General features: G+C 40.8%; 1 long non-coding RNA gene across 1 annotated transcript in view; it reads right to left on the bottom strand.

Moving 5' to 3' along the window:
- The window catches only part of LOC139686049 (uncharacterized), a 37954-nt gene that overhangs the window by 12152 nt on the left and 6824 nt on the right, over positions 1-18978 (bottom strand). Inside the window, exon 2 of the long non-coding RNA XR_011700288.1 lies at positions 10411-10551. This is a non-coding gene — a long non-coding RNA (uncharacterized lncRNA). The remainder of the gene's footprint in view (positions 1-10410; positions 10552-18978) is intronic.

The raw sequence follows: 18978 nt of genomic DNA, 5'->3' as shown, positions 1-18978 counted from the left end.
TACTTGCCATAGTTCCAGCCCATATCAAAGTATCGGGTAACATTTTCTTCACTTAGTAACAAATGCACCTAATAAATGTAAATAATTTTGAAACGCGAGACTTTCAAAAGGAAAATGAAAGCGAAAAATAGTTGGAAGTTCATAATTGAAAACTTTTCTTTGGTCATGAAAATCTCAGATTTTAAGGTTTGCGGACCACAACTTTCCTTCAGTAGCGAGGTAAGAACTCTAAAAACAAAGAAATGTTAACCCGAGATGAAACCCGATGTGATAAATTTCATTTCGAAAACAAGTCGAACAACAGCATCTATAATTACATTAAGTTCATCGTAAAGTATTACTCTCCTCACTTCATAGAGGGCCAACACGCATTCATCCTTGAAGATTAAGAACCAGGAAATCTTTCACCGTCTAGGAACTATCCGTACATATCTGCCAAGAAGGAAACATTTAAAAGCTGCTTTCGGTATCGTCGCTGAACAGGTAGTTGCCGGCCTACGAAGAAAAAACCGGATTAGGACGGAATTTGACCAAAGGTTCCCAAAACTGCTAGGAGACTAGCGTAGTATACAAATTTCTTGGCCATAAAAAACGATTAATCGTCTTAGCATTTGGAAATTTGGCCACATTTCTCTCTAGTCAAATCAACCCAGAGCGCTAGGATTTAGGTCAGGCGTCAAAGTGAAACTAACTGAGCGCCCGAGATCTTACACCATTCAATAAGGACATATTCATATTTGGGGACCCAAATGTCTCATACTCTACTTCTCAGGCCCAGCACAGAGGCCGCCACTCAACTGGAACGAACTCTTGCACACATTAAAATATTCATGAGAAATCAATATAGTTACGAAAAATAATAGAAAAAAATGGTAATTATATTTCAAGGGAAGCATAGCAACCGGTGCTCGAAACGGAACCGGCAATAATTATGTAACGATGAAGGTAAACGTGAAAATATACACCGCGCATCGGGTGCTTGTGTTTCTACGTCATTGTTGTCACAGCGGTGTGCTGCTAATTTAAGGCGCTTAATATTTTAAAGTTCCAAAACGTTTCATAGGAACATACAAGAGCATAAGAAACAGTAAAATTACAGGTATTTTAGGTGTCCTTAAAGGCTTATCAGCACCGCTAAAACACAGTCGAAGATTAAGTCAGTGATTGAGTGGTTTAAATAGGAATTTAGAGAGTATTAACGTCAGCAATATATTAAGTACCATAATTTTGTAATCAAATAATAGCCTCATCATAAGCTATTCCGAGGCTTAACCATCCAAATAATTATTTCATTATAACTCTTCCACGGTATAAGTGGAAAATATAACCTGCGAAGTGAAAGACCAATCTTCCAAAAACCTGCTGAAGACGGTAATTTCTCAGTGGATATACGAGTATTAATGATAGCTTGCGTTCGCTCCTGAACTTTTATCCCTTGAGGGGCCATGGCGTTGCCAAATCTTACAAGCCCAGGGCTGAAAGGTATTTTACGAAAACATTATTTAATAAAAGAATATTATTCTCCATAATGCTTCAGGGAGTTGCAGGGCATTAATGTGAGGAAGGTATGCTGGAATTCGCTATCCTTCTGGCTTCGCCAAAGCTTCAAGGAATGGGATGAGACCAAGGGTTGACTTTCCGAGTATGCATGGTGTTTGTGGCAGATCCTCAACTCGGTTTAACTGCCCCGTCCTTTAACAATTGTAAATTTTCGCATATAATTTTAAGTCTCAAAGTCAATCATAGTAGCGGCGGAGTCTTCTCTCGCCGTTTACAGTATGGATATATGTTTATCAAACCAAACAACTAAAAGCTATCCCAAAATTACTAAATTCCCGCTGCCACACGCCCCCATGGTGGATTACAGGGTTGGGTGTACATCAGGGGTGACATAACGTTCAATTTAAACAGATATATCATTATTCTGAGTCATTACAATTCCACAATACGAATAACTCGTACAGGACGCACAGATGCAACCGGCTAGGTTTAATGAAAGGCAATATAGACATTACTTTAAGCGGTGAAACGAGAAACCACACAGCGAAGTGTTTTTGCACCGAATCCAGGGATCTCCACGGATTCGTGGTAAGTAAACGTATACCACGGACGCGCGCCCTCAAATATCGTTTAAATTGACCGGTTCGCCAGCCCTAATAATATAACCTCCTACCCACCGACTGCCTCAACTCCACAGCGGCAACCCGGCCGCGCTATCTCCTCCCCCGCAATACCTGCCCGCCCCGCTGTTCTCCAGCCCCCCCGGGAGAAAGCACGCACTCCCCGGCCTCCTTTCCTCCCCCCCCCTTGACAGAGTCCCTCATTAAGAGTACGTACGGCCCCAATCGAAACCAAATGCTATTACTCAAGTAGCATCTACAGTTGGAAGTGAAGTGCTGGAAAAGAAAAGTGCATCAGGTTTCCTCGAAATCGCGTGAAATAAATTATTGCGAAGTCGATAAGTAATAAAGCTCACTTCTTCGTGATAATCTGAAACAAATACGATACATAAGGGCAAAATTTACTCGTTTACGGGCGTTTAATACACGTGTGTTTTTGACGGAACATGGCGGATCCTATCAGGAATCAAGCCAGCACTGGCCGAACTCTTCCCAAAGGGACTCTACCCCTTACCGCTCGCTCACGGCGCCGCCAGCGACACGCCGTGCCCTCGGGGGGCATTAAGCCTATTTCGGGAGAGACTGCGAGACGTGAGCTTTGATACGATTAATCCGAGAGCATCGCCTCCCTTCATTCTCGTGTCAGCGCTCCCTCGCTTCTCTCTCCTTCCCGCTCTCTCTCTCTCTTTCTCTTTGCTTCTCCCGCTCCTCCCTTTCAGTACACTCGGGCTCGTTACGACCGTGAATCACGCACTCCTCCCGACCCCCCTCCCTCCCCCATACAACCCTGAGATCTTTAGCTGCTCTCCGAACGGGTGCGTAGCGTATGTAGTAAGTCGCGTCGGCTTGTAATTCGGATGAGGAGAGAGAATAGGATGGATGGTGCAGTTGTCCCAAACCCCTCACCCTCCGCCCGCGCCTCCTCAATCAATGCAAGGCCTGGCTTCCTGAGGGTAAGTACCAACATCAAGTCCGTCAATGTCGCATCAGGAAGAGCTATTTTGCCCACCACAAACGAAGATTGCGTCACAAATTTTACACAAAAAGACGTGGTTATTGAAACACTTTCAGTACCTTGTCTGAATACCTAGCTAATGAACTCTAGGACGGAGCTCGCGCGATATCATACTGCATTTTCCTAAATATAGGGATGAATTCGAAATTTCCTACGCTTCCATGCACTATGGACAATAAATATTTACCATTGTAGTAGTAGTATTTTGGGGAGGCGACCGACAGCTGAGGTCATTTGCGCCATAGGGGAAAGGATGAAGGGTGGAGAGAAACCCGGCTTCGGCATTAGCCTACTCTTTACGAAAGGCGCCAAGGGGTCCGCAGCTTAACGTCCCATCCGACGGATGGTGTACTCACTCAAAGTGCCCTCCACAAAGCACCTCAAGTAGGGATCGAGATACCTCTGAAAAATATTCAACACCGGCGGGATTTGAACCCGGGCCCTCAGGGTGGAAGCCAGTACGTTAGCCCCCGCACCATCTTGATCCCCGTATATTTATTATTATAAATATAAATTTTCATACTGACATTGCTGGATAGCACACAAGTTCCTAGCATGACACCTCAGAACAATAACATGTACATTTTAAATTCCACCTCTTAACACAAAATAAAATCAACTAAAGGAAAAAGTAAACTAGAAAACTACAGGAAACATCTTGTACTTTTTATCACCAAAAAATTCCTGCATCTTCACCAACACCTTCTCAATCAATTATAAATAAATACTAAGTCGCTGCGAACAAAGGTAAGCAAAGAAAATACGAAGCAAGTACCATCACACATTGGCCAGGATCACAATCCGTCCAAAATCACGAACTGTCCACAAAACGACTCGTAATTTCATTCCTTCCTGTACCAATCACTTAAGGAGAATTAAATTATGAGAATATATTACACATATATGTGTGTATTTAGTATTTGTAGAGGGAATTTTAAAAGTGATTTTAGTTCAGAGGTCTCCCTGAGCCCTTGTACAGGGTCCGTACAATAAGTATCGGGACTGGTTCCAAAAATCAAAGTTTATCGTAGTTACCATTACAATTACTTAATAATCTTCAAAATACTTTCCTCCTGCATCGATACACTTAGTTCTGCGCGTCTGCCACTCGTCAAAAGCCCGCTGGAAATCGGTTTCCGGAATACTGTTGAGAGCCTTTGTCGTCGCCACTTGTATCGCCTCGATGGAGTCTAACCGATATCCTTTGAGCTCCTTTTGAGCTATCCTTTGAGGTAATAACGTTGTCGAGAAAAGCTTCATTTTCCTGGACACAGTCCCATCCACCGCTCTGTTGAGGCTACAGCGAACCAGTCACGAAACTTATTGTACGGACACTGTACTTCGACCTAATGGATATCCCTTTCCTTCGACCTAATGGCTATCCTTGTCCTTCGACCTCATGAAGCCGGCTTGGATTCTGGCGACGCTGTAGTCTACCCAAGCGAACAAAAGCAGTGAAAACTCGAGAATAATACAAAGCTCAGGGTGATCTAAGAGCAATTTTATGCTATAATGCTGGGCAGTATTTAAATTATGGATACCATCCCTGCAAGTTAACGATTCCGTTGAACATGATTCTGCTGAGATTCATATGAATTTTATTGAATTTATCATAGGTAAAACAGTAAAATCGAAGAACTAACGAAGATGTGATAAGATGATTTAAGTGAAAGAAAGTTCAATGAATACCTAGCAAAGAAACATCATGATCTTATGTATAATTTTTAGGTGCCATGGCCTAATAAAGGCCATCTTTGAGGGAGAAATTAGCGCCGAACAACGACAGAGGAAGTCTCCGGATGAAATAATTGAAATAAATAACGACGGGCGTTGCAGAGACGAAATATGTAGGCATTAAATGCCTAGCCTAGCCGACAGAAGAATTTAACGGAGGTCTGCATCCGACCGACCTCCGAAAGATCGATCAATCAATGGCATTTTATATGAACCTACGAACAAAATTAAATACGTTTTATTCACAAATTTAATAGAATATTAACATTTGTGTGGGAAAACTTCTGAAATATTTGGCCACCGAATTTAAAAACTTAAAATATAATGTTCACAGAAAGGCTAGTCACGTTATGATGTTGACTCTGCAACAGGTCATATATTATGTGTAATTAAATTTTCCATGCAAAATCTAAAACCTAAAGTTCAGCCCAAAACCATACGACAAGCTCCAAATAATCGTGTATTTACCAAAATACTGAATCGCATCACGGAAAGGGATTCAATTACCCTAATGACACATGAAATCGTACAGTCACATTCAAATGGCTTTTTTCGGATTTGCATTCACAAAAAGACGTTTTTGACATGGCGAAACGAGACAGTTTCACTGTATCTGAACATATCTCTAGAGTAATTAATTTTATCTCTTAATATAGCCTTGTCGTGAATCAACATCGTACGTAGAAACAGCTCATGGGGAAGTGAAGGGGCCACTGGGTCATTAGGTCCAGTGCCAAAGTCGACCTTGGAAGGAGGGACCTCATTTTTCCGCGGGTTGACCTTCGGGTTTCCTAGCGTCTATTTTCAGGCAGCTTATTTTCTGCTTTTAAATAATTACAGGTATAATCTGAGATAACAGGTTGGTCTGAAAGATGGAAGGGTTTCAAGACAGCTACGTATTGAGTACTACCACGGCTCCCAAGCTTTTTGTGTCCTTTCGGAGGGAATGGTGCGTTGAAACAGGGCATTACATAATCATCAATGGGCATAATTCCTGAGAATGGCGTGAATCAACTGTCCCTGCTCTTTCCCGATCGGGGATCCCCTTCATTTCTTCGCTTTCGAATCCACAACAAGCGTCTGTATTGTACTTGTATTCCTTGTTCATGTACGTAAGTCATCCGCGATATTTCTTTGCCTTATGTCAATTTATCCATCCATAATTATCTTCAGCAAGACTTCATTATTCAAAAGTCGGGTATTCTTAAAATGTATTCCATCTTCTTAAATGTTCCTGTGAACTTCTAGCTTCACCAGATGTGCGTAGAATTTCAGCGTTAGTTACTCGTGAGTGACACTATCTACGAGGGTGAGTCAATTGAAAGCCTTAAAACAGCGCTACAATTTCGAAACATCGTGCCAGTGCCAATTTTCGTTTCCCACAGTGATAGCCACGGTTTGATGAGTGGCCTACAACTGGCAGCTTGACACCATAACGCAACAACAATGTAAACAGGGTCGCTCCACTTTCAACACACACCACAGAGAAACATTCATCTCTCATTCTTTTATGCAGTAATAAGGGGATTAAACGTATCAAAATTCATCCACAAATCAAAGTTGAGAATGGTGATGAACATATTTCACTTCAGCAATGAAGTCTGGACTAGAAATTTCTAAGCAACGTCATTTCCGTATCGGATGCCCCTCGACCAGGTCAGACACACCTGGCTGTGACGGCAGAGGCTTTTAGAGTAGTTACAGGAATGGCTTTTCTAGAGGAATCCGTGAACTTTCGAATCGTTGAAATACTTCTATTGTATTTTCAGAGGACTACATTGAGAGAGCCTTAACTATTCAAGATTACGCGATAAAAATATTTAATTTTTAAGGCTTTCATTTGAGTCAGTCTCGTACTTTATGTCCACTCCGTATTGCCACTTTGTTTTAATTTTCTTCTCGCTGCCGTTGACATCGTTCATGTCTCGTAATCATACAAAAATGTTGTTCACATGCACGTCTAGAATAAGCATTATCTAATTCTGAGGCTCATGTCCCTCTGCTATGAGGACATTTTATTATGTCTTCTTGGTTTAAAGTGGTAGCAGAGTAGTAGTAGAGTTTGATTCTGTCCATTTTTCTGTTCTCTTACTTGTTCCGTTGCTGGCGAACCTGCCAGCAAATAGCATATCAAAGCTGCCGGCAAAAAGCATAATCATTTCACTATCTGTTTATCACCATCAAATTCTATATTTGCATTGCCTCCTGTTCTTCTACCGCGGAACTCTTGATTTTGCTTTGTTTATCTTAAATTTGTATGCTTTTATCACCTTTCCCGAGTAAACAAGCATATTCTTCAGATCTTCATCTCTGCCAATAATGATGTCATAGACAAAAGGCATCATGTTGATGTTTTACGAGGATCCTCACTCCTGGAGCGTTTCATTTCCTATATTGTCTCTTCTATGTAAACACTAATGATGACGGGCGAAAGTACACACCCTTACCTCTCTCTTCACTAAAATCTAGCTACTTAACTTCCGAGTCCAGATTTAAATACAGTCACATGGCCCCTACTGAGGCTGTGCACCGATCTCCGGTCGTTTTTTTGACACCCCTATGCCCCAGTTAGCAATAATTCTCTTGAATCCAACATGATTTAATGTTTCTTCTACATCCACCACTGAGATGAATGCCCGCTGATCTATACCATTTTTTTCTCAAAGTAGCATAGCATTAAATTTTACTCCTGATTTTTTAAAATAAAAATTGGTCTTAGTCTATACATTCCTCAGATTTACGCTCTTTACTTCTACCAACGATTACTGCCACGGTCATCCATGCACTTGCCTTAACCATCTTGCAAACCTTGAACTTATGGTTCGAAAATATTAATATTTATCAGACCGTCCTTTTTCGGTTATTGTAGTTGACGCTCTTGTAGCATTTCATCCGTGTTTCCGGTTGAATTGGTGTCACAGTCTGCATTTGTAAAGATTGGTTAACCCTAGTATTCAAAGTTTTCGCTGAACTACCTACAATAAACCTCGATTACTGAGGTCCTTACGCGTAATGTCTTTACTATGACATCGAATTGTAAATGTCACAATATCATGTGGGATTCTGCTATCAGTTAAACTTCTCAATTATTATCTAAATAAACTTGGTCTTTAGTTTAGAATACTTATGTGTTACGATCATTGATTGCAATTTTTTTCCAAATACTCTCGATCTCTTCATCTTCGATTTTAATTTTACTTCTCTCATAATAAAACGCATGATATCGTGTCACGCTCATGCCAACATTTTTTCGCTGTTTCGACTAAAAGGCTACTCCAATCTTTCCGCGTAATACGTTTGTTTTGCTCTTATGCATTCAAGTCCTTAATTCATCCCTCCATAGTTTTTTTCTATTATTACGGCTAATTTCAATTTCTTGTCTTTCTATAGCACCGCTCTCCAATTTTTTTGTCACTCCATCCAATTGGGAGTTGATTGGCAACGATTTTAGACTTCCTCTTGACGACTTTCCGTTTGCCTACAACGTTCTTCGCCCTGTCTAGCTATTCACTTGTTTCACGGTCCACAGTTTATTTTTTCAATTCATAGGAAACATTCAGTAATTGCGGCAAACTTTCGCGTTTGAATATACATCAAACTTAATTAACTATTTCCAAATATTTCGCCCATTCCACAATCACTTATGTATTCCTTTGGAACATTCACCAATGTTTTCCTCTGCTATACGATAGTCATGTGGAAAAGATGTAACTTGAAGCCCAAAAAATGCTAGCATTAGGATGTTTGACGGTCTGAGACGTAAGTAACTTACGTGGGAGTTCGAGGATTCAGAGAACAGCTGTGGGAATATATTAAACCTGAGATTATAAATTAAAGCATTTTCCAGTGAAAAGCACGCAGACAAAGCCCGATTTCCCCGTGTATGTGATACAGCGGGCCTCCAATTCGCTCCTTAAGACGCCTGCTGCAACGCGGAAAAAACTTGAAGCCTAAAAACACATTACGCAGCTGAAGTCCAAATTTACCCGTGTCCACGTACTAATGGGCAATTAACGAGCCCCTTTTTCTAAAAAAAACATTACAATGTGACAGTGGTCGACGGCCATGAGGAATATTTCCATCTGAATAGCGTGCCTGCGAGTTTCAAGTGATACCACGTTGTTCAGGTAAAACAAATCGATCAAATATGAACACAACGGTTAGATTTCACCAGATTAAACATGCCTGTGAGCCCTTCATTCGATGACCTCTGTCGTGCTTCGAGTAGGAAAATAACCGATGATGAATCACTCATGAACAAATGGCGTTGCTGGGGATCGTCACCAGTGAAAGTGGGTTTCCATTTGTGTCACGCAAGTTTATTTTCATGTGACAAAGATTAAAGCCCATCATGAACCGCGCTGCCTACTAAAAACCCTGAATTTCTCATTTTGAATTGTTTGATTTCAAAACTGCTTTTTTTACAGGACCTATTACATTGCCATTTCTCGATTTCGAAGTAGGCACCAGCCGTTCCGAGAGGAACGGCAGCCAGGAACTGAAAGAGAATCCGGCAATCGACCTTTAGGGTGAGAAGCGAGCATTTAAACCATTCGGTCATTCAGAATGGTTTCTCGGCTATTGCGCTGGCTTCCGTCCTGTGACCCCGGGTTCAAATCCTAGAGGGGGCAGGATTTTTTAGTGGTATCTCAGTTCCTACTTGGGTGCAATATGGAGAGCACTTCTAGTGGAGTACGCAGTCCGTTAGATGGAACGTTAAACCGCGGGCTACCTAACTGCCTTTCGTTAATTTTGGGCTAATGTCGACGCCTAATTGCCCACCAATTCCTAATGGCGGAAATTACCTCAGCTGTTGGCCACCTCCCCAAAGAACTACTACTACTGCTGAAACGGAATCAGGAACTTATATACAATTTAGCGTCCAGACGATCCTCCCTACTACAACAACTACCCTGTTCCTAATTTCTTCTTACTTCCTCGAGCTTATTCCTGTACTATAACGCATGACTATAAACTATAACTAGTAAATAACTATCGTCTCATTGAACGAATGTTCGCCATTATATCGGATACTTGGTGGGAAAATGTGTCCAATTCTCTCCCCACCATTTATGTGGCTGATTTAGCAGCGGAGCCAGCTGCTTCAATGGAGGGCCTGTCAATGTAGGATAGGATGTTATCCGGGAGAAAACGACAGTCTATCCGCGACAGGATAGACTGTTGTCATACTGACGACAATGCACTGACCATTGGGTGGATCACAAGAGCCAAAGAGAACTTCAAGGGGTGGGGAGGGGTTGGATATTAAGGTGTATGGATGGCTTTAGCACATAAGGGAGAAAAGGGCAAACTTGAAACAATATCATAAATAGGGACCCGCACAACGCGGTACGTAATTTTCGCTAGCTTAGCTACATGTGGAAGGAAGACAATTTCTTTCGGCAGGGCATGTTTACGCACTTCGCGGGCGATAAGCCGCGAGAAGGACCGCGAAGACGTTTGTTATATAAAATAAATGTCACGTGGCCCCGATCCGTGCCTCCCGCTCGCTACTTCCGTCGCCCCGCTCCTCCAACTTACCTTCTCCGGTCGTTGCCGCCCCATCCATTCCTTCCGCTCTCCCGACCTGCCTACTCCGCCGACCGTCCTTCGCATATCTCATCTACATCGAGCCCTGAGAAAAGGGTGCGTGGCCGGGTGTGTAAGCACACCACCCCAGTTCTGGAGGGAAAAGAAAATGAAGGATAAAGAAAACAAAACAGCACACGGAAAAGAAAAAAAAGAACACAGAAATTTGAAGAAAATGCGTGTGTTTGACACACAAAAGAAAATTACCCAAAAGCACGAAGAACTTAAAATTATGAGGTCGGGAATGTGTGTTTTATGGTGGGAGATTAAAGTTAATTTAATTAGTCAAATAAATTAATTGATACAAAAATAAAATTTTTAATGGTTTTCACTCAAAATCTGGTAGTCAAAGAGAGAGGGTATTATACCCTTAAAACCCCTTACGGAACGCTTTCGTAACTCGTTGAAAGGAGTGGGGGGCGAGGTACGTCATCTACCCATTAAATAATCAAGGCTCGATGGTAAAACAAGCAAGCACCTTTCCACTGATATTTCTAAAAACCTAGGCAAAAGAAAATCTCGTTTGTTCAATGGGATATATTGTAGGGAAACGGAGTTATTTCCTTGACCGTCTTTACTAGTGATGTTATCTCCCAAATGATAATGAGTTGAAGATGAGATTTTCCACACTACAATTTATTAGCACGCCTCTGGGAACCCTTAGCTACACACAAGCCGTGTGATTTTTCGGGGACCAGAGCTTCCAGTGAAACCATAGGTGACAGATAAAGGAACTGCCTACCCTAACCGTAAGGCATGTATTTCACACGCCGTTGATTGGGTGAATCCTACCCATCAAACCGACTTTCGGGTTAGTGACTGTTTTATTGCGATTAATGGCCTCGGCAATTGACGGTCATTTTTAAGGTCAGTCGATTGTCTGAGGGTGATTTGTCGAAACCATAGTGCGTGTCCAATTAACTGTGGTGCGGAACACTATCAAGTCACAGTTAACTTTTATATGGCACGTTTCCACGGAGTACTTACTGCCTGAAACGGATTTTTGCATATATTGATTAGTCCTGTGTCCCTCTGTTTGTGGAATAAAAAAAGCGATGACCGCCAAGTAAATTAAGATCTGAAGTTTAAGAGTTCCCAAGGGACACGATCGAGTGAAAATAAAATCCATCACAGTGTTGAAGGGAGACCGACAACTTGTGGGCGTCTTCACAATTGATGGGCAAGTGAATTACATCACTGTGTTGTTCGGATGAAATGTTATATATCTATCGACGCAAGTGCCTTGGCACACCCCCGAGCTCCCTTCAATTGTCTCACACCGCTGGCAGGGAGCTTCCCGATAGTGAATTGCGGCCACTGAAAGCATCTACACCGCTAAGAGAGGTCGCAGTTGCATTACACCAGCTTGAAAAACATTATTAATTTTTAACAATAATAATACATAATAAATAATTAAATTATTAATGAATAATTAAACCCCCGCATTATTTTAAACCGATGTATAATTTTGTTTCGCGTCCAGCAGGAGGGAGCCAATGACGGAATGGAAGGAAGACTGATATGCAACCATTTTTATGCACATAATACATCAATTAATATCGATTTTCATAAAATTCCATTGAATAACAACGAAAAAAATGTTTCCTAAAAATCTCTTATTTTTGAAGGATTGAATCAATAATAAAAGACATTAACTAAAATATTTCTGATTTTTGAAAGATCTGATCAATTTTAGTCTTCCAACAGAAATGATACCGCAGTAACTTTCCAGATTACTACGAGACACATCTCTAAGAAAATATCGCTGCCTTAGCTGACGCTTTCCAATACCCATTTCGTTACTTCAGGGCAAAAGAGGGTATTCGCCCTCAGCACTCTACAACACTGCATCTAGAAGGAACATAACATTCACTAAAATTAGAATCTTACAATGATAAGTAGTACATTTCACTGAAAATATTTTGGTCGAACTTTTATCATGTCAAAAATATCAATTTTTCTGGCAGAGCTCAAGAGCTTCAATAAAAAAATTATATTTTTCACAACGGTGGTTTGGAATATATGCTATCAGGTAGCGGAAGATGGTCAGAATCAGTAAGGGTGCGGTTGCGCTTTGGAAAAATACCTAAGTAGAGAAACGTCTAGAGGTAGAAGTACGGGTAAACGATGTATACGCCGAGAAAGTGGTGGATAAAACTATAACAGTTAAACAGTCGTTTGCAACAAATTGTACATCTTCTGGGTCAACTTAACAGATAAAGGACGAACCGGTTAAGGAATCATCTATCAAAAATCCCATTTCGGGGATGGTGTAAAATCTGGCAATTACGTCTCTTGGATACCTGACAGCTTAGATGCATGATTAGCGAAATCCAAAGGTCATGCGATCCATTAGCAGAATTCAATTGAAAAAAAACACGCAAAAAGATCTATTAACAATATAGAAGCGAATGAAATGAAGATAAATGGTTGCAGAGTTGAAAAGATTTCCCGAAGGAGGTAAAAGGAAAATGAAATATTCACCCTGGAGTAACTAGATCCGTTGGGAAATTTCCATAATTGGACAGCGTCATAAACAAAGCTAGAAGAAGTAAGGAAAACGATTACGAAAGGAAAATAATAATTTTTGAAGATTATGGTGGGAAACATGGAGTAAGGTAACGAATAGATTAGCGGAATTTAAGTACCGTGTAGCTTTATACGAGTGGTTCGGAAATAGGCTGGCTAAAGAAGAGTGCGAGAACGGCTTTTGGGACCTAGGCTTGAAGAATAGAGCGAGAAGTGAACAGAGAGGAAGATATGTGAACCAAGATGGATCAGGCACAAAATTAACTTCTAAATTTGACAACATTTTCGATTGGTAGCTACCCTTAGGCGAATCAACAATAACTTCTCCGCATAAAATATATGCCTGTACTTTGCGCACTAAGCTCCATACACATACTGATGGTAATATGAATAACGAATGTTAACAAATTAAAGACTAAGAAAAAATAAGAAGCAAAGCTGATTACATTACAGATATAGACAGCGTTAATATTTGGTTGGTCGCGGATATAGAAAACCCCGTGGAATTCCACTACAATGGAAAATTCTAATGCAATTGAAAGCTATAGAGGATTTAAGTTTTTTTCTTAATCAGTATTAGTTACTTTATAACTCGTTGCTTACATGTTGTACAACACATAGAGGTCTTATAAACACTTAAGAGTACTGATATTCGGCGAAGAAAAGCCGCATTGGTTCTTTCAATGTCATTCGTAAGACTTACCACCAAGGGAGATGCAGGAAAGGAATAATACACTAAAAACAAAAAAAATAGTTCTGTCGTGAAAGGAAAAAATCAACAAATTTTTCTCCTAAGGGCACGCTAAATGAACAAGGGAAAGCAGCCACTGGGAAATAAATGTTAGTTCCCACTGAGAAAGAAACAAAATCGCAAATCAGGGCACGACAAATTGCGGAAAGACGAAACGAAGATATGTTCCGAAGTTAACGCCGAGTATGACGACCAAATGCACTGTCCCATTACTTTTCCGCTATTATACGTATACGAAATACCAAGTCTCTGAACTACGACAGAGTAAATGAAAACGCGGCAAAGATTGACTTCACAGGGTGGTAACCAATGAGGGGAAAGGAAGAATGATTGATTAGAAGGTAATAGGGTGACATCCCTCAGCAAATATTTCGAGTCGCTAGATTTCATACAAAATCAAAAGACACATCCGGACATAAGGTGAAATGCAGAAAAGCTGCCACACGACCGAGAAATTGAAAACACAACCAAGACTCCCTCAAGAACTGACTTAACAATTCCCCAAGCGAAGGTTACCAACTCCCATAAATCTATAAACTATTGCGCATACTGGCTAACTATTTCTGAAACTCATAACTCTCCATTGCAGCAGTTAAACTGTCTAGTGAGGATTTCGCGCAACCGGATTCGAGAGCGTCGCAGGAGTGCCCGTGCACGAATTATGGGTAAAATAAGATAACCGACGTGAGTGCTGACTGAACCTCGCCGAAAAACTCAAGACAATGAGAGAGATTTAAGGGCTACTCAATGAGAAAATGACTCTTCGTTGCTTAACTGAAGCATGCACGGCAATCCTAGGAATCAAGCCTCGATCCCACGCCATGAGCGGCAAGTTCGGCGTCAACCGCCGCGAGCTGGCCCCTTCAATGAACGAGCGTGGAAGGAGCGATTGATGATTTCCTCGCAGCGGGTACAGTCGGAACCATTAACTAGCAATGAAAAGTCTGACACATCACAGCTCCAAGAAATTTCCGTTCTTCTTGAGCTTGGACAGGTCTATAAAATGTTGGCGGCGACGGTGAACAAGCATACTTATTGCATGTATTTGGCCATGACTTGTGTGCTGTCAACGTTTAACAGTTGTGCACGGCTACTTTTGAGTAAGCTGACACAAATGTTTAGAATATAAGAATATCCAAAATTAAAACCGGCAGTTTACCTCAACATACTTGTACGAGGGTCATCCGGAAAGTAGTACCCGTTCGTGAAATAAAGACACAAAAGTAAATATTAACAAACATAAAAAATTTTATTTGAAAGAGGATACTTTAAACTACTTCTCAACATAATCTCCAAGCAAATTAAGGCATTTGTCATAACGTGTGACAAGTTTCTGTATTCCTGCTGCATAGTCCTTCGCCGCCAGCTCATTGAGATACGCGAAGGACCCATCTTGCACAAATTTTTGCATAATGCAGATGGTGTTTAACAATTTCATGAACAATTGTTCGAGAAACATTGGGAAAATGCTCACAGATGTCATCAATTGTGACGCGCCGATCGTTCCTCACGAATTCGTCAACTGAGCTCACCAGTTGGTCTGTAATGACAGACGGTCTCCCCGAACGCTCATCGTCGTGTGTGTTCCCCCTCCCCATGTTGAAGTTGCGACACCACCGCCGAACAGACGACTCGTCCATTACATTGTCTCCATACACCTCCTTTAATTGGCGATGAATATCACATGGGCGAACGTTTCTTGCATTGAGGAATTTAATCACTGCCCTCACTTCACAACTGGCGGCGTTCTCAATTTTTTTAAACATTGTAAACAATCACAGAAACAACACAGGCAATGCTAGCGTCACGCAACTTGGCTCAGAGAAGGCAGACAAGCCACTGAAGCTATCTGACCTCGTCCAGCGGCTACTCGCGTCGTCAGCACTTCATGCGGCACGAACGGGTACTACTTTCCGGATGACCCTCGTACATGTGCAACTACTCATTTTTTCACCTCGAAAAATTCGGTGGGTAGAAACTATAATTTTTACTCCTTCGAAACGTAACGCTTTACGGCCAGCAATACAACCATGTAGATATTCTGATTTTCTGCCGTACGTAGAACTAAATTTCGCATTTTCCTACAAAACAGGCTCGGGGATAAGAATTCTCAACAAAAATTCGCAGCTGGATCAGTCACACACTCGCCAGAATCAGCTGAGTTCGGAGAAGAGCTCCGAATTATTCTACTCTGTTAGCCCTCGCGTGAAAATTACTGGATTCTTCTGACGAAATAATTCTTCCTCCAAAGAAACAGAGTTCGAGAAGAACCTCGATGGCTTATTTTTTTCGGTTTTGAACGACATGAGGGTTAGTCACAAATAATGAAACAGAGCCCAGGATATGTGACAACACGGGTAAAATACTGTTCGAAGTCCTTAACGTATTCGGCCAACAGCATAGTGGCCATTTCATCCTATGGTTATAAGTATTCCTTTCTTTTCGTCAGTATCATTTCAACATTAGGTATGCAAATATGCAGAAGAGAGTTGGGATTTAAACATTTTAAATATATCTATCAGTCTCCATGGACTTGCAAAGCTTCAATTATAATCGCAAAATCAGGTGCCTAAATGCTTAAGGATATGTTTGCTGAAACACGATGCCCTTTGACTCAATGAAAACACTGATTTCCGGACATCAAAACATACCTTTCCAAAACTATAGCAGAAATACAGGAATAGAAATACCTGTACAGAAATACATGTGTTATCTATATTTTCAATTCTGTGCAAACGGACTCCTTAAAACACAATGACATAACAATATTATTTGAATCGGAATTTCTTTCGGCACACTTTTCAATCGCACTAGACAAATGAACACGATGCGTCTAAACGTTTTTCCTTTTTCCATTTAATCACGAGTTCCTGCTTAACTAAAGACTGAAAATCTAGAACTTGGTATTGTTGCGCTTGTGTTATTCAGGCAATCTTTATTTTTGCTCCTGAAAAAATACAGAATAATCTCTGTCGATGAACATCAATAGACTTTCATAAGCTACTGTCTTTAATTGACTTAAAAATTAAGAAAATGTTACAGCTACGGAGGGTGTTTATGAGTCTTTGACATGTTTTGTTGAAATTAAAACCATCTACTTCGATGAATTGACACAACGAAACTGCACGAATAAAACAGGATTGCAAACGAGTTTGACTAAGCCAGGGTATGAACTTTAATTACATATAGTACATAAAACCGAAAAATATTTAATCTGCACTATCGCATCAAGAGATACACATAACTATCCTAAGGTAGACGACAGTTATAATGGTGTTTGTTTTCAAATTTTTAAGAAGTAATTTGAAAATCGGCTTTTATCAGAGTCTATTGCATTATTTTATAGCAGACTATTGCGTACAGATTCCGGGTAAATATTCTCGGGACATGGGTCAAAACTCAATAAATTCAAATGAAAGCATAGCATAACAAACCCCATCTAATTAAACCAGTAGGTCTTTGAGAATAAGAGAACACCGAAAGCTCGCAAGATGCGCAGGAAAAGTAACGCCTCCCAATTGCTTGGATCTCATTTCAATGAATGAATTTCAATATTTATATGAATCCTTTCTTCAAACTAGTAATATCTACTCCTTGGCCTGTTAATACGTCTTCCGGGGTGAAGATTTTGGAATTTTTTGTGAATAACAAACTCTACAAAGGCTGACAATATCGTGCTTATTTTACCAGAGTATGCTCGGTATTTTTTTACATGTTACCCTTAACTAATTTAATCGGGACTCGCGTCTAGAAGCAACTACTCGGCCAAAAGATGATAAACAAAAAGACAAAGAAAAATATGTACGTGATGCAAAGAGAGTATATGCATATATTCTCTATGCATATATATATATATATATATATATATATATACACACACACACACAGACATATATATATATATATATATATATCAGTATATCAATCCTAGGATTGGTTTACCGCAGCCCCGAATTCTACTCATTTAATATCAATTCCCTCAATCCTTGATACCTTCTCTGTTCTACATCCTTCTTAATTTGTCCTAGCATGTACCTGTCTCTTGGTCTTCCTCGTGGATTCTTCCCTTCTATTTTATTCCTAATCAATCCATTGCGCCTCCGTGTGTGTCCAATCCATCTATTTCTTCTTTACCGTGCAGTTCTCCATATGGTCCTATCCTCTTCTGCTCTGCTTTATACATCCTCGTTCCTTACTTTTTCTGTCCATTTAATCTTCAGCATTCTTCTCCTGCACGTGTATCAAAGGCTTCTATTCTTCGCTGGTCCACTTTTCCAATGTTCCAAGTCTCGGAAACATAGAGCGCCATGCTGCACACGAAAGTCTTGACGAGTTGCTTCCTTGTTTCCAGCCTTAGGTTCTTTGAACATAGCAACTGCCTCTTCTTCATGAATGCGGTCTTAGCTCGGGCTATTCTTCGCTTGATGTCGGTCAAACTTTTTCCATCCCATGATATGCTGCCGCCTAGGTAGATGAAGGATTCCACTTGCACTAGTTTCACCCCTCGAATTGTGATATCTGCGTTTAGCTTCTCTCTTCCACACACAAGGATTTTAGTTTTCTTCTTATTAATGTTCATATTATATTCCCTCAGTACTTGGTCCATAGCACTTAGAGTTGCTTGCAGGTCCTCTCGCCTTTCCTCCGCTACTGCGATGTCATCTGCAAACCGGAGCATGTTGATTTCTTCTCCATTTACCTTGACTCCTTGATACCCAATTCTTAGGTTACTTTATTGCCTCCTCCAGGTTTACGTGGAATATTGCTGGCATGAGGCTTCATCCTTGTCTTTCCCTTTTGTTTATTCTGGCTTCTATTTTTCTTCCATTTTTCGTTACCATTGTTGTAACCTGATTCTTGTAGAGTTTATGGATAATTCTTCTGTCGTTGTAGTCCAATCCAAGAGATTTTAGTATCTTGAACATCTTTTTCCATCAGACGATTTCGAAGGCCATCTCCAAGTCCACGAATGCCTATCTGTAGTCTATAAAGTGTAACGTCCGTTTCAAGAAGATACGATAAGGCAGGGGCGGCGGGTCGGGAAATGGAATGTAGAAGCATTACATGGACTGGCAAGAAAGGTGAATGTATCTGCAGGCTATAGAGAAAATCATGGAAGAGGGCAAAGAGCTGAGTACTATTACGGAAAATTGGGAATACATCAAAAAAGGGATTTCGAAAGCCGCGGGAGAAACTATAGCAACCGGTAAGGGGAAAAGGACAAGGAATCCATGGATCAC

Source organism: Hetaerina americana, unplaced genomic scaffold, assembly GCF_022747635.1.
Source record: "Hetaerina americana unplaced genomic scaffold, ioHetAmer1.1.p SCAF_1, whole genome shotgun sequence".
NCBI lineage: Eukaryota > Metazoa > Arthropoda > Insecta > Odonata > Calopterygidae > Hetaerina > Hetaerina americana.
The sequence above is the reverse complement of the archived record's forward strand: the minus strand, read 5'-3'. Positions and strand labels throughout refer to the sequence as shown.